This window comes from Coregonus lavaretus (assembly GCF_964263955.1).
Source record: "Coregonus lavaretus genome assembly, chromosome: 3".
Lineage (NCBI taxonomy): Eukaryota > Metazoa > Chordata > Actinopteri > Salmoniformes > Salmonidae > Coregonus > Coregonus lavaretus.
The window spans coordinates 12,849,064-12,862,494 of NC_139990.1; the positions used below are offsets into that span (position 1 = coordinate 12,849,064).

The 13,431-nt window shown below is 49.8% G+C and overlaps 1 protein-coding gene across 2 annotated transcripts in view; it reads left to right on the forward strand.

Annotated features, from left to right (window-relative positions):
- Window positions 1-13,431, forward strand: part of LOC311119362 (lysophosphatidylcholine acyltransferase 1-like) — a 39,774-nt gene that overhangs the window by 13,797 nt on the left and 12,546 nt on the right. The gene's annotated exons all lie outside the window — the stretch shown is intronic.

The window sequence follows — 13,431 nt, forward strand, 5'->3', positions numbered from 1 at the left end:
ACCCCTCTTCATTGTGACTGTCCCCACAGAGTAATCCCTTCTGTTCCACCCCAGTGTCACCGTCCTGTCCCCATAAGCCATGCTTGTCTAACTCTGTCTCACCCTGTCCAGTTAAAACTACATTCTGGGATTTAAAAAAGCACAAAATGCTGTCCACGCCATTTGTTATGGTATACAGATGAGGGATAGGGCTAGGGAAATGTAACCAACATTCATAGACAGTGCTCCAGACGTAAGGAAACACAGAATATACACTGCTCAAAAAAATAAAGGGAACACTTAAACAACACATCCTAGATCTGAATGAATGAAATAATCTTATTAAATACTTTTTTCTCTACATAGTTGAATGTGCTGACAACAAAATCACACAAAAATTATCAATGGAAATCAAATGTATCAACCCATGGAGGTCTGGATTTGGAGTCACCCTCAAAATTAAAGTGGAAAACCACACTACAGGCTGATCCAACTTTGATGTAATGTCCTTAAAACAAGTCAAAATGAGGCTCCGTAGTGTGTGTGGCCTCCACGTGCCTGTATGACCTCCCTACAACGCCTGGGCATGCTCCTGATGAGGTGGCGGATGGTCTCCTGAGGGATCTCCTCCCAGACCTGGACTAAAGCATCCGCCAACTCCTGGACAGTCTGTGGTGCAACGTGGCGTTGGTGGATGGAGTGAGACATGATGTCCCAGATGTGCTCAATTGGATTCAGGTCTGGGGAACGGGCGGGCCAGTCCATAGCATCAATGCCTTCCTCTTGCAGGAACTGCTGACACACTCCAGCCACATGAGGTCTAGCATTGTCTTGCATTAGGAGGAACCCAGGGCCAACCGCACCAGCATATGGTCTCACAAGGGGTCTGAGGATCTCATCTCGGTACCTAATGGCAGTCAGGCTACCTCTGGCGAGCACATGGAGGGCTGTGCGGCCCCCCAAAGAAATGCCACCCCACACCATGACTGACCCACCGCCAAACCGGTCATGCTGGAGGATGTTGCAGGCAGCAGAACATTCTCCACGGCATCTCCAGACTCTGTCACGTCTGTCACATGCTCAGTGTGAACCTGCTTTCATCTGTGAAGAGCACAGGGCGCCAGTGGCGAATTTGCCAATCTTGGTGTTCTCTGGCAAATGCCAAACGTCCTGCACGGTGTTGGGCTGTAAGCACAACCCCCACCTGTGGACGTCGGGCCCTCATACCACCCTCATGGAGTCTGTTTCTGACCGTTTGAGCAGACACATGCACATTTGTGGCCTGCTGGAGGTCATTTTGCAGGGCTCTGGCAGTGCTCCTCCTGCTCCTCCTTACACAAAGGCGGAGGTAGCGGTCCTGCTGCTGGGTTGTTGCCCTCCTACGGCCTCCTCCACATCTCCTGATGTACTGGCCTGTCTCCTGGTAGCGCCTCCATGCTCTGGACACTATGCTGACAGACACAGCAAACCTTCTTGCCACAGCTCGCATTGATGTGCCATCCTGGATGAGCTGCACTACCTGAGCCACTTGTGTGGGTTGTAGACTCCGTCTCATGCTACCACCAGAGTGAAAGCACCGCCAGCATTCAAAAGTGACCAAAACATCAGCCAGGAAGCATAGGAACTGAGAAGTGGTCTGTGGTCACCACCTGCAGAACCACTTCTTTATTGGGGGTGTCTTGCTAATTGCCTATAATTTCCACCTGTTGTCTATTCCATTTGCACAACAGCATGTGAAATGTATTGTCAATCAGTGTTGCTTCCTAAGTGGACAGTTTGATTTCACAGAATTGACTTGGAGTTACATTGTGTTGTTTAAGTGTTCCCTTTATTTTTTTGAGCAGTGTATTTTGAAGCTAGTCATTGTTTGTTTAAATTCTTGTTGTTTGTAAACAATGGAGTAACATTGTTATATTTTGGGTTATGAAAAATGTAAATAGTTAGACATACAGTACCAGTCAAAAGTTTGGACACACCTACACATTCTAGGGTTTTCTTTATCTTTACTATTTTCTACATTGTAGAATAATAGTGAAGACATCAACTATGAAATAACACATATGGAATATTATATTATTTTGAGAGTCTTCAAAGTAGCTACCCTTTGCCTTGATGACAGCTTTGCACACTCTTGGCATTCTCTCAACCAGCTTCATGGGGTAGTCACCTGGAATGCATTTCAATTAACAGGTGTGCCTTGTTCAAAGTTAATTTGTGGAATTTCTTTCCTTCTTAATGCATTTGAGCCAATCAGCTGTGTTGTGACAAGGTAGGGGGGTATGCAGAAGACAGCCCTATTTCATAAAAGACCAAGTCCATATTATGGCAAGAACAGCTCAAATAAGCAAAGGAAACAACAGTCCCATCATTACTTTAAGACATGAAGGTCAGTCAATACGGAACATTTCAAGAACTTTGAACGTTTCTTCAAGTGCAGTTGCAAAAACTATCAAGCGCTATGATGAAACTGGCTCTCATGAGGACCGCCACAGGAAAGGAAGACCGAGAGTTACAGTGGGGAAAAAAAGTATTTAGTCAGCCACCAATTGTGCAAGTTCTCCCACTTAAAAAGATGAGAGAGGCCTGTAATTTTCATCATAGGTACACGTCAACTATGACAGACAAATTGAGAATTTTTTTTCCAGCAAATCACATTGTAGGATTTTTAATGAATTTATTTGCAAATTATGGTGGAAAATAAGTATTTGGTCACCTACAAACAAGCAAGATTTCTGGCTCTCACAGACCTGTAACTTCTTCTTTAAGAGGCTCCTCTGTCCTCCACTCGTTACCTGTATTAATGGCACCTATTTGAACTTGTTATCAGTATAAAAGACACCTGTCCACAACCTCAAACAGTCACACTCCAAACTCCACTATGGCCAAGACCAAAGAGCTGTCAAAGGACACCAGAAACAAAATTGTAGACCTGCACCAGGCTGGGAAGACTGAATCTGCAATAGGTAAGCAGCTTGGTTTGAAGAAATCAACTGTGGGAGCAATTATTAGGAAATGGAAGACATACAAGACCACTGATAATCTCCCTCGATCTGGGGCTCCACGCAAAATCTCACCCCGTGGGGTCAAAATGATCACAAGAACGGTGAGCAAAAATCCCAGAACCACACGGGGGGACCTAGTGAATGACCTGCAGAGAGCTGGGACCAAAGTAACAAAGCCTACCATCAGTAACACACTACGCCGCCAGGGACTCAAATCCTGCAGTGCCAGACGTGTCCCCCTGCTTAAGCCAGTACATGTCCAGGCCCGTCTGAAGTTTGCTAGAGTGCATTTGGATGATCCAGAAGAGGATTTGGAGAATGTCAGATGAAACCAAAATATAACTTTTTGGTAAAAACTCAACTCGTCGTGTTTGGAGGACAAAGAATGCTGAGTTGCATCCAAAGAACACCATACCTACTGTGAAGCATGGGGGTGGAAACATCATGCTTTGGGGCTGTTTTTCTGCAAAGGGACCAGGACGACTGATCCGTGTAAAGGAAAGAATGAATGGGGCCATGTATCGTGAGATTTTGAGTGAAAACCTCCTTCCATCAGCAAGGGCATTGAAGATGAAACGTGGCTGGGTCTTTCAGCATGACAATGATCCCAAACACACCGCCCGGGCAACGAAGGAGTGGCTTCGTAAGAAGCATTTCAAGGTCCTGGAGTGGCCTAGCCAGTCTCCAGATCTCAACCCCATAGAAAATCTTTGGAGGGAGTTGAAAGTCCGTGTTGCCCAGCGACAGCCCCAAAACATCACTGCTCTAGAGGAGATCTGCATGGAGGAATGGGCCAAAATACCAGCAACAGTGTGTGAAAACCTTGTGAAGACTTACAGAAAACGTTTGACCTGTGTCATTGCCAACAAAGGGTATATAACGATTAGTTACCGGAGTGTAACTCCAGTTCTATGAGTGGAGCTCCGCCCCATAGGGAAGCTCTGCTCCTAATGGTTTACCCTCTGCCCTAAGGCAGCAGCAGCCTGAGACAAAATTATGCACACACCTACAGCCAATAGGAGTACAGGTGTCCCTATAAGAGGGGGTGCCTCCCCTCAATCAGCCTCCCGAGATATTTTTCTTCAGCGAGACTAGAGAGGGTCGGCAGGGCCTTAAGTCCTATGGGGCTCCGCTCCACTCATAGAACTGGAGTTACACTCCGGTAACTAATCGTTCTATATCGTGGAGCTCCGCCCCATAGGGGAGCTCTGCTCCTAATGGTTTAAGGCGGAGCGTAGCGCTCCAAAATGTACTCCCTGCCGAGCCTAACACTTCCCATCGAAACGAGAAAGTCAAGCCTAGCAATGGCTGCAACCGAGTCCCGCAGTACTGCAACTAAAAACCCCTACGGGCGTCACAATATACCGCGTCATCGGTTAAAAAACCCGCCCCACCTAGTCCAATGGCAATGCCAATGACTAGTGGGCAGATCACCAGAATAGAAGCCATACTAATCTGTACTAGCAGATAGATGTGCCTCAATATCCTGTGAAAACACTACCGACCACTAATGGAATGACATCAAGTGTCACTCTACATTATGAACGCGGTAGACCGCCTCACTCACTCAATGGAATCCCAGAGATTAGTGGGCAGGAACAAAAACATGAGTCATACTAACTGAACAAGCAGATAGATGACCTCATATTCTGTTAATCAACGCATGCCTCTACTGTACTGATCCTGTCAGTCAGGATTCATGTCACAAAATATGTTTTCTTATCCAAAGCGGACCTGATGGAAACCCAGTCCATAGTCCTGCTTTTCCCTCTCTTCCTAGCTCCAGATCTCCCTTCAGCTATGCTGAGTACAGACCGAGCCAAAGAGTTAGAAAACACATCTGTCAAAAACACGTCTTCCTAACCAAAGCGGACCTGATGGAAACCTGAGTCCACAGTCCTGCTTCTCCTCTCTTTCTTGCTCAAGATCTCCCTTCAGCCACGCTGAGTACAGATCGAGCCAGAGAATTAGAAGACATATCTAAGAGATAGAAACTGATAAATGGAGACGGCGTCGACCAGGATGCTGCTCTACAGATATCCTCTACTCCTGTTCCTCTAAAAAGGGCAGTAGAAGCCGCTACTCCACGAGTGGAGTGAGCTCTGATACCCTGAGGCAATTGCCGCCCTGCTACCTCATAAGCTGTCTCAATGCCTTCACAAAGCCAGTGAGACAGCCTCTGTTTTGAAAGTGGTCTACCTAGTGCAGCCGCACCGTGACACACAAACAACTGAGGCGATGACCTAATCGCTGCTGTGCGCTCGACGTAACACGCCAAAGCGCGTACCGATGGAGCTTCTCCTCACTCCTCACAGGCGATGGAGCTTCTCCTCACTCCTCTCTCTATGAGGAGGAGGAGAAAAAGCCCACAGCTCCACGGTCTGTGACCTATATGAACTCTTAATAACCTTCGGCACAAATGCCGGGTTAGGACGTAACACTGCTCTGCTCAGGTCACCATTGATAGCCAGGCAGTCAGGTCTCGTCGAAAGAGCACACAAATCACTGACCCGCTTAGCTGTAGTCAAAGCGAGCAACAGTGCTGTCTTGATAGACAGCATCTTGAGGGGTATTTGATTCAATGGCTCGAACGGCGACTTACATAGCGCTTCGAGTACCAAAGCCAAATCCCACGGAGGAAGCGTGACTCTAGGTGTTGGCCTAAGTCGCCGCGTTCCTAATAGGAAGCGTTTCACTAGAGGGTGACTAAAGACATTGTCTCTGCCAAAACCCTCATGACAAGCTGAAATCGCTGCTGCAAACACTCTAATCGTGGCAGGCGATTTTTGCTTATCAAACATGAGCTGCAGAAAAGAGAGAATACTCTCCACCTGACAGCTCATGGGGTCCACACCTTGTGTGACACACCATCGTGAAAACACGTTCCATCTACTGGCATACATCTTAGAAGTGGAACTGGCACGTGAACCCTGTATGGTCCTGATCACTGCATCAGATAACCCACGGCGCTCTAGCCTGTCCCTCTCAGCAGCCAGGCCTTCAGTGGTTGGCCGATTATGGGCAATTTCCCTATCGTGCCAGCCGCCTGAGACAACGCGTCCCGTCGATGTGGAATTGGCCAAGGTGGCGCAATCAACATTTGACTCATCTCCGCAAACCACAGAGCCCCCGGGCGATCGGGCGCTATCAGTATCACTGACAGCCCCCCTGACCTCACCCTGGCTAGCAGTGGGAGAATGCAGGACAGCGGAGGGAATGCATACAGGAGAACTCTCGGCCACGGTTGGTGCGCAAAGGCGTCCCTTCCCAGTGGCGGTTCGTCCTGTTCCCTCAGAGAGAACCACAGAGGACATTGCGCGTTCACGCGTGACGCGAATAGGTCCACCTCGGCTCTCCCGAATTGTTCCCAAATCTGGAGAACAATGTCTGGATGCAGACACCACTCGTCGTCTCGAGGACCCCCTCTTGACATGAGGTCTGCTCCTACGTTCAAGTAGCCCGGAATGTGTGCTGCTCTCAATGAGCGAAGGTGCTCGTGAGCCCACAGCCACAATTCCTCTGCCGCACCCGATGGAGAGCAGGCGACCTGACTCCACCCTGGCGATTTATGTGGGCTACTGTGGTCCGGTTGTCTGACCAGACCAGCACATCGCGACCCCGAAGGGTAGACTCGAAGTGGGTCAGAACCAGTCGAACCGTTTCCAACTCCAGGAGGTTGATGTGACGACCTGATTGAGGCCACACACCTCCTATCGCTTGTGTCTGACATGTCCCTCCCCATCCCGTCAGGGACGCATCCGTGAATACTGGGATGTGAGAGGACACCTTTCCTATCGGGACTCCGTACGTGAGAACGCGCGAGTTTCTCCAATAGTTTAGGTCTGCACTGAGCGAGAGGGGAACCACCACCAACCGATGACGTTGACGCAATGGGTCTAGTCTTAGTTGGGCGAACCATCGCTGCGTCCTGCGCATGTGCAGGAGTCCCAGCGGAACCACAGAGTGGGCTGACGACATGAGACCCAAAAGTGACATGATCGACAGCGCCGTCACCGTGTGATTCGGACGACACTTCCTTATGGCTAGCAACAAGGCTACCCTTCGGGGGTCCGAGATTCGAGCCCTCATCCTCACAGTGTCTAGCTGTATCCCCAGGTAGACAATCTGATGAGTGGGCCAGGGCGCGCTCTTTTTCCAATTCACAGCGAACCCCAGACTTGTGAGATGCATCACTGTCTGTGTTGTGTGAGTGATCGCCAGCTCTGCTGACGGGGCGAGAACCAGTAGGTCGTCCAGGTAGGCTAGTAGCCGTATTCCCTGACGACGCAACGGTTCCAATGCCGACTCCACACACTTGGAAAATGTGCGAGGTGCCAGGGCGTACCCAAATGGCATCCTCGTGTATTCGTACGCCACCCCTTGAAAGGCGAACCGCAGAAACTTCCTGTGTCTGACATGCACATGAACCGGCACATGAAAGTACGCGTCCTTTAGGTCTATGCTCGTACAAAAGTCCCCTCTCTGGACACATTCCAGCAGACGTTTTGTCGTTAGCATTCGGAAGGGCCGTTTGGTTATGCTCTCATTGAGAATGCGTAAATCCAAAATCGGCCTCACTCCCCCCGTCTTTTTGGGCACTAGGAAATAAGGCGAATATAGCCCTTTGTTCCTTTGCTCCCGGGGAACTACTGTCACCGCCTCCTTCGCCAAAAGTTCCGTAATCTCTGTCATCAGAGCGGCCACTTTGTCTGGCGTTTTCATCACCGTCTCCACCACTCCCCTGAACGTGGGTGGGGTCCGGTGGAATTGGAGAGCATAACCCTTCTGCAACGTCTGTTCTAGCCAGCATGAGAGGGTGCAGCTTCTTCGCCACTGCCAGCAATGCTGAGAAAGTGGCTGGGCGCGAAGCTGTGGTGCATCCAGTAGGAAGGACCTGTATTCCTCTATGGCCCTTACCGCCACTGTTCCCCAACATTGAAGTGGTGGAACAGCCCAAGGTGGGCCTCCCGTGAAAGGGAGAGGAAATGCGTTCTGAGAAAGAAAGAGGAGTAGGGACGTCGGTTAAACCCGTAACCGTCGTATTCCTGCCCTCCTTGAACGCATCGCGGGTCTGAATTGCACTGACCGAGGCCACAGCCTGCGGCAGGGCACCATCCCCAGCAATCGATTGCGTCATCTTAGGTGACTGCAATTCGCTATCAGAGCCCTTCACTACAGTACTCCTAGAAGTCTGTAGTATGAGGTCTCTATGAGGTAAAACAAGGCGGCGCCTTGATACCTTCTTAACTTTCACCTTCTGTGTGTGTTCAACTCTGCACCCCTGGTGGGTTGATTCACGCTCAGTGTGGTGAGTACTGGCTCGTTCTGTCAGGGGAGCTGATACTTTGGTTATACCCATAATGCTAGTAATCCTGCCCTCCGTGAACGTAGCATGGGTCTGAATCGCCTTAACCGAGACCTTGGTCTGCGATAATGCGCCGTCCCCAGATAGCTGCTGTGTTACAATGCCTGGGGGCGCCCATACTCTGGGCACCTTGGTGACCGCGGTAATCGGGCCCTCCGTGAACGCAGCATGGGTCTGGCTCGTACTAGTGGAGACCTTAGTCTGTACTAGTGCGCCATCCCCAAATAGCGGCTGCGTCCTCATGTCAGAATCTGACCGGGACTGCTGCCTTCTATGTAAAGCACTTCTTATACGTGAAGTGTGATGTGACGACCTGATTGAGGTCTTCTGGATACCTACTCTTAGTGCCTGTTCAGCAACGCACCCTCGGTGGGATGAACGGCTCTTAGAGTGGTAAGGAAGAGAGGGTGAGATTTGAACGCTCTCGGACGTATTATGGAAAAGAGGCTCTTTTTTGACAAAGTCAGGTGGAGCCAACTCTTTATTAAACACATCAACAAAAGCATTTACATCAGCACCCGTCCCTTCAACCGAAGGGTGGGGGGGAACAGTGGGCGCGTTCGACACCATCGATGCGTCCTCCATCCTCTCCCCCGCGTCCCGTCACGTACGCCTCTTGCCTCCCTTGGAGGGCCAGGTCGGCGTCCTCGTCACCTCCCTCGCCGGCTGTAGTGGGGCTACCGTAGCTGCTGGGAGGGCCGAGCCCGCTCCCTTGCTGCTCGTGGCCGCCGGATGACGCCGATTACGCCGCCTCGTCGTAGATCCCGGTCTACTTAGAGGGGCGGAGGTAGATGGCCTTTGGGGAGGAGGGGGGCCGAGTCGTCCTGCCAACGGCAGGTGCTTGGCCAACTGCTTCTTCTCCTCCTCCAACTTCGAAAAACGCTCCGTCGCCTCTGACTGCGACCCCAAAGAGGCCATCGTCAGAGAGGGGGGCGTTCAAAAGAGACGTCCTGTCTGCCTCTTTCATGGAAGTCAAAGACAACCAGAGGTGTCGTTCCCCGACCACCGAAGTGGCCATGGATCTCCCCGTGCAGACTGCGGACGCCTGTGTAAGGTGGAGTATGGCGGCAGAAATTCTGGACGCCTCCTCCACCTCCTCCGGTGCCATCTCTGTCTTACCTGTGGTTAAACGGGACAGAGAGGCCGCCAAGAGGGCAATGTTGTTAGCTGCTGCTACAGCTTGGGCTCCCAACCCAAAAGACTTCTCTAACAGCGACGCTGTGAGTCGGTCCTTCTGGGATGGCAACGTGGCCTTCTTGGAAGAGGGCCAAGGGCTCGAACCCGGTACGAGATACGCCGCCATGGCGCTCTCTAACCTGGGGATTCCCTGACCCTGAAGCCTTCCTTCCACTCTCGTGAATGGGAGATACGCTTTTACAGGCAAACGCGCCGCTAAAGGTGCCTCCCACGAGCCTCCAACGCACCTAGCCAAAGAAGGCATGGCAGGAGCCACTGGCTCTGCCGCCTTCCTTGGCCTGGAATAAGGACCTCCCTCCATCATATCAATCTCCAGGGGGGAGGGAAGAGGGGGCAGCTCTATTGCCAGCCGTTGAGCAGCTCTCTCAATGAGACCCGGAAAATCCGCTCTCAGAGAGGCTGCAGCGAAAGAGAGAGCTTCTGATCTCTCAGAGCTCGTATCCCCTTCGCTATAGGGACTACAAGCCCTCTCGCTCTCTAAAGGAAAGGGGGGCTTGAAAGTATGAGGGACGGGGTCCGACTGTTCCATTGGAATGCCAGACCCTTCCTCAAAATCCCCATCTTCCCCCGAGTCTGCGCCGTCGGACGACGCCTCTGAAGCAGAGGCTAGTATCGACAACACATCCTCAAGGGGGATGTCCTCCCTGAAAAACGCCCAACGCTGCTTCCTCTCCTTTAAAGAAAGGAGGGCGCAGGAGGCGCAATTCGGGGGACTGCAGACGCCTTCCTTGGCATGCTGGGATCCCAAACACACGAAACATAAGTCGTGGTGGTCACCGGCCGCCATGGAAGTGCATCTGCACTGAGCTCTGAAAATAGCTTTTGGGGGTGGAAAATCTCCCGGTGTGCTCATTTAGACGACGTTGATGACTGGAATATCAACGGCGTTTTCGTCCTGAGTCTTCATGCTTCGTCTCTTCTTGGCTCTTCAGTCTAGTCATCCAGTCGCTGAAGAAAAAGGGAGGCTGATTGAGGGGCGGCACCCCCTCTTATAGGGACACCTGTACTCCTATTGGCTGTAGGTGTGTGCATAATTTTGTCTCAGGCTGCTGCTGCCTTAGGGCAGAGGGTAAACCATTAGGAGCAGAGCTTCCCTATGGGGCGGAGCTCCACGATATAGAACAAAGTATTGAGAAACTTTTGTTATTGACCAAATACTTATTTTCCACCATAATTTGCAAATAAATTCATTAAAAATCCTACAATGTGATTTTCTGGAGAAAAAAAATCTCATTTTGTCTGTCATAGTTGAAGTGTACCTATGATGAAAATTACAGGCCTCTCTCATCTTTTTAAGTGGGAGAACTTGCACAATTGGTGGCTGACTAAATACTTTTTTTCCCCACTGTACCTCCCGCTTAGTGGGACTATCATTTGTTTTTCAACAGGACAATGACCCAAAACACACCTCCAGGCTGTGTAAGGGCTGTTGTACCAAGAAGGAGAGTGATTGAGTGCTGTTGGAAAAGCATTCCTTGTGAAGCTGGTTGAGAGAATGCCGAGAGTGTGCAAAGCTGTCATCAAGGCAAAGGGTGGCTACTTTGAAGAATATAAAATATATTTTGATGTGAACACTGTTGGTTACTGCATGATTCCATATGTGTTATTTCATAGTTTTGATGTCTTCACTATTATTCTACAATGTAGAAAATAGTAAAAATAAAGAAAAACCCTTGAATGAGTAGGTGTGTCTACACTTTTGACTGGTACTGTAATGAAATATCAAGAGTTTCCCAAATCCCAGCTTTAAATCCCTGTTTATCCAACCCCGTTTCTGTCTTTCAAATCAAATTGTATTTGTCACATGCAGCGAATACAAGAAGTGTATACTTTACCATGAAATGCTTACCTACGAGCCCTTTCCCAATAATGCAGTTAAAAATAAAGAAAATTAGCAAATAGATAAAAATAAAGTAGTAACATAATAAAATAACATTAACGAGGCTATATACAAGGAGTACCGGTAACAAGTCAGTGTACTGGGGTACGAGGTAGTTGGGGTGATTGATTGAGGTAATATGTACATGTAGGTTTCATTAGGTGATTTAAGTACTATGTACATGTAGGTAGGGGGGAAAGCAGAAAGTCTGGGTAGCCATTTAATTAACTGTTCAGCAGTCTTATGGCTTTTGGGTAGAAGCTGTTCAGGAGCTTTTTTGTCCCAGACTTCACGCTCTGGTAACGTTTGCTGTGCGGTACCAGAGAGAACAGACTGTGACTTTGGTGGCTGGAGTCTTTGAGCATTTTTAGGGCCTTCCTCTGACACCGCCTGGTATAGAGGTCCTGGATGACAGGGAGCTCGGCCCCAGTGGCGTACTGGGCAGTACGCACTACCCTCTAGCGGCTTGTGGTCGGATGCCGAGCAGTTGCCATACCAGGCGGTGATGCAGCCAGTGAAGATGCTCTTAATGGTGCAGCTGTATAACTTTTTTAGGATCTGAGGGCCCATGCCAAATCTTTTCAGCCTGCTGAGGGGGAAGAGGCGTTGTCGTGCCCTCTTCACGACTGTGTTAGTGTGTTTGGACCATGATAGGTCCTTAGTGATGTGGACACAAAGGAACTTGAAGCTCTCAACCGTCTCCACTACAGCCCGTCGACGTGAATGGGGGCGTGCTTGGCCCTCCATTTCCTGTAGTCCACGATCTGCTCCTTTGTCGTGCTGACATTGAGGGAGAGGTAGTTGTCGTGGCAACACACTGCCAGGTCTCTGACCTCCTCCCTGTAGGCTGTCTCATCGTCGTCGGTGATAATGCCTAGCACAGTCTTGTCGTCAGCAAACTTAATGATGGTGTTGGAGTCGTGTGCCGCCACGCAGTTGTGGGTGAACAGGAAGTACAGGAGGGGGATAAGCATGCATCCCTGAGTGCCCCCGTATTGAGGGTCAGCGTAGCGGATGTGTTGTTGCCTACCCTCACCACCTGGGGGCGGACCGTCAATGTCCAGTATCCAATTGCAGAGGGAGGTGTTTATTCCCAGGGTCCTTAGCTTAGTGATGCGCTTAGAGGGCACCACGGTGTTGAACGCTGAGCTGCATTCAATGAACAGCATTCTCACGTAAGTGTTCCTTTTGTCTAGATGGGAAAGGGCAGTGTGGAGTGCAATAGTGATTGCGTGATCTATGGATCTGTTGGGGCGGTATGCGAATTGTCTGTGTAGTTTTGTCCCTCTTAGTTTAACGCTGTGTTGTGTTGGTGTCTCTGTCCAATGCATCTCCTCTTGTTGTCTCTAACAAGTTGATCTCACACAGACCTTCACATGCATATGCCTCTCTCTCTCATCCAGAGTCATAACTCCTACAGTATCCTAGTGGTAATTGTTCCATTGCACCCAGAGGTCAGGGTAGTCTCCAGCCGTGTCATGACCAGGCTGTACTACTGTATTCATTATCACAGGCTGGTGACGTTGTGTGTCCCCGGGGTGAGGGTTGTCGGAACGTCAGTCATCTTACACACGCACACACGCACACACACACACACACACACACACACACACACACACACACACACACACACACACACACACACACACACACACATAGAATGTTATCAGAATGTCAGTCATCCACCGAGTATGAATTCGGCTTGGGCAGTATCCAGATTGTCATACCTTCATACCAACCTTGTATGAACACAAGGGGCGCTATTTTCCAACCCCACTGAGCCTCAGTAATGCGAAGGTTAGCAATGCTAACAAGTACATGTAAAATCCCATAGTGAATGCAAGCTAAATGCTAACTAGCACATTGCAAACATTTTATACAGTCTCTGACAGAAATTATTTGCAAGACAGACATCACAGCTCATAAAGTTATGCAAGTAACTAAAGAATGCTACTCAGTTTGCTGCACGCATAAAACAAATATTAGACAGCAAGGCTCTTGATCCAGGA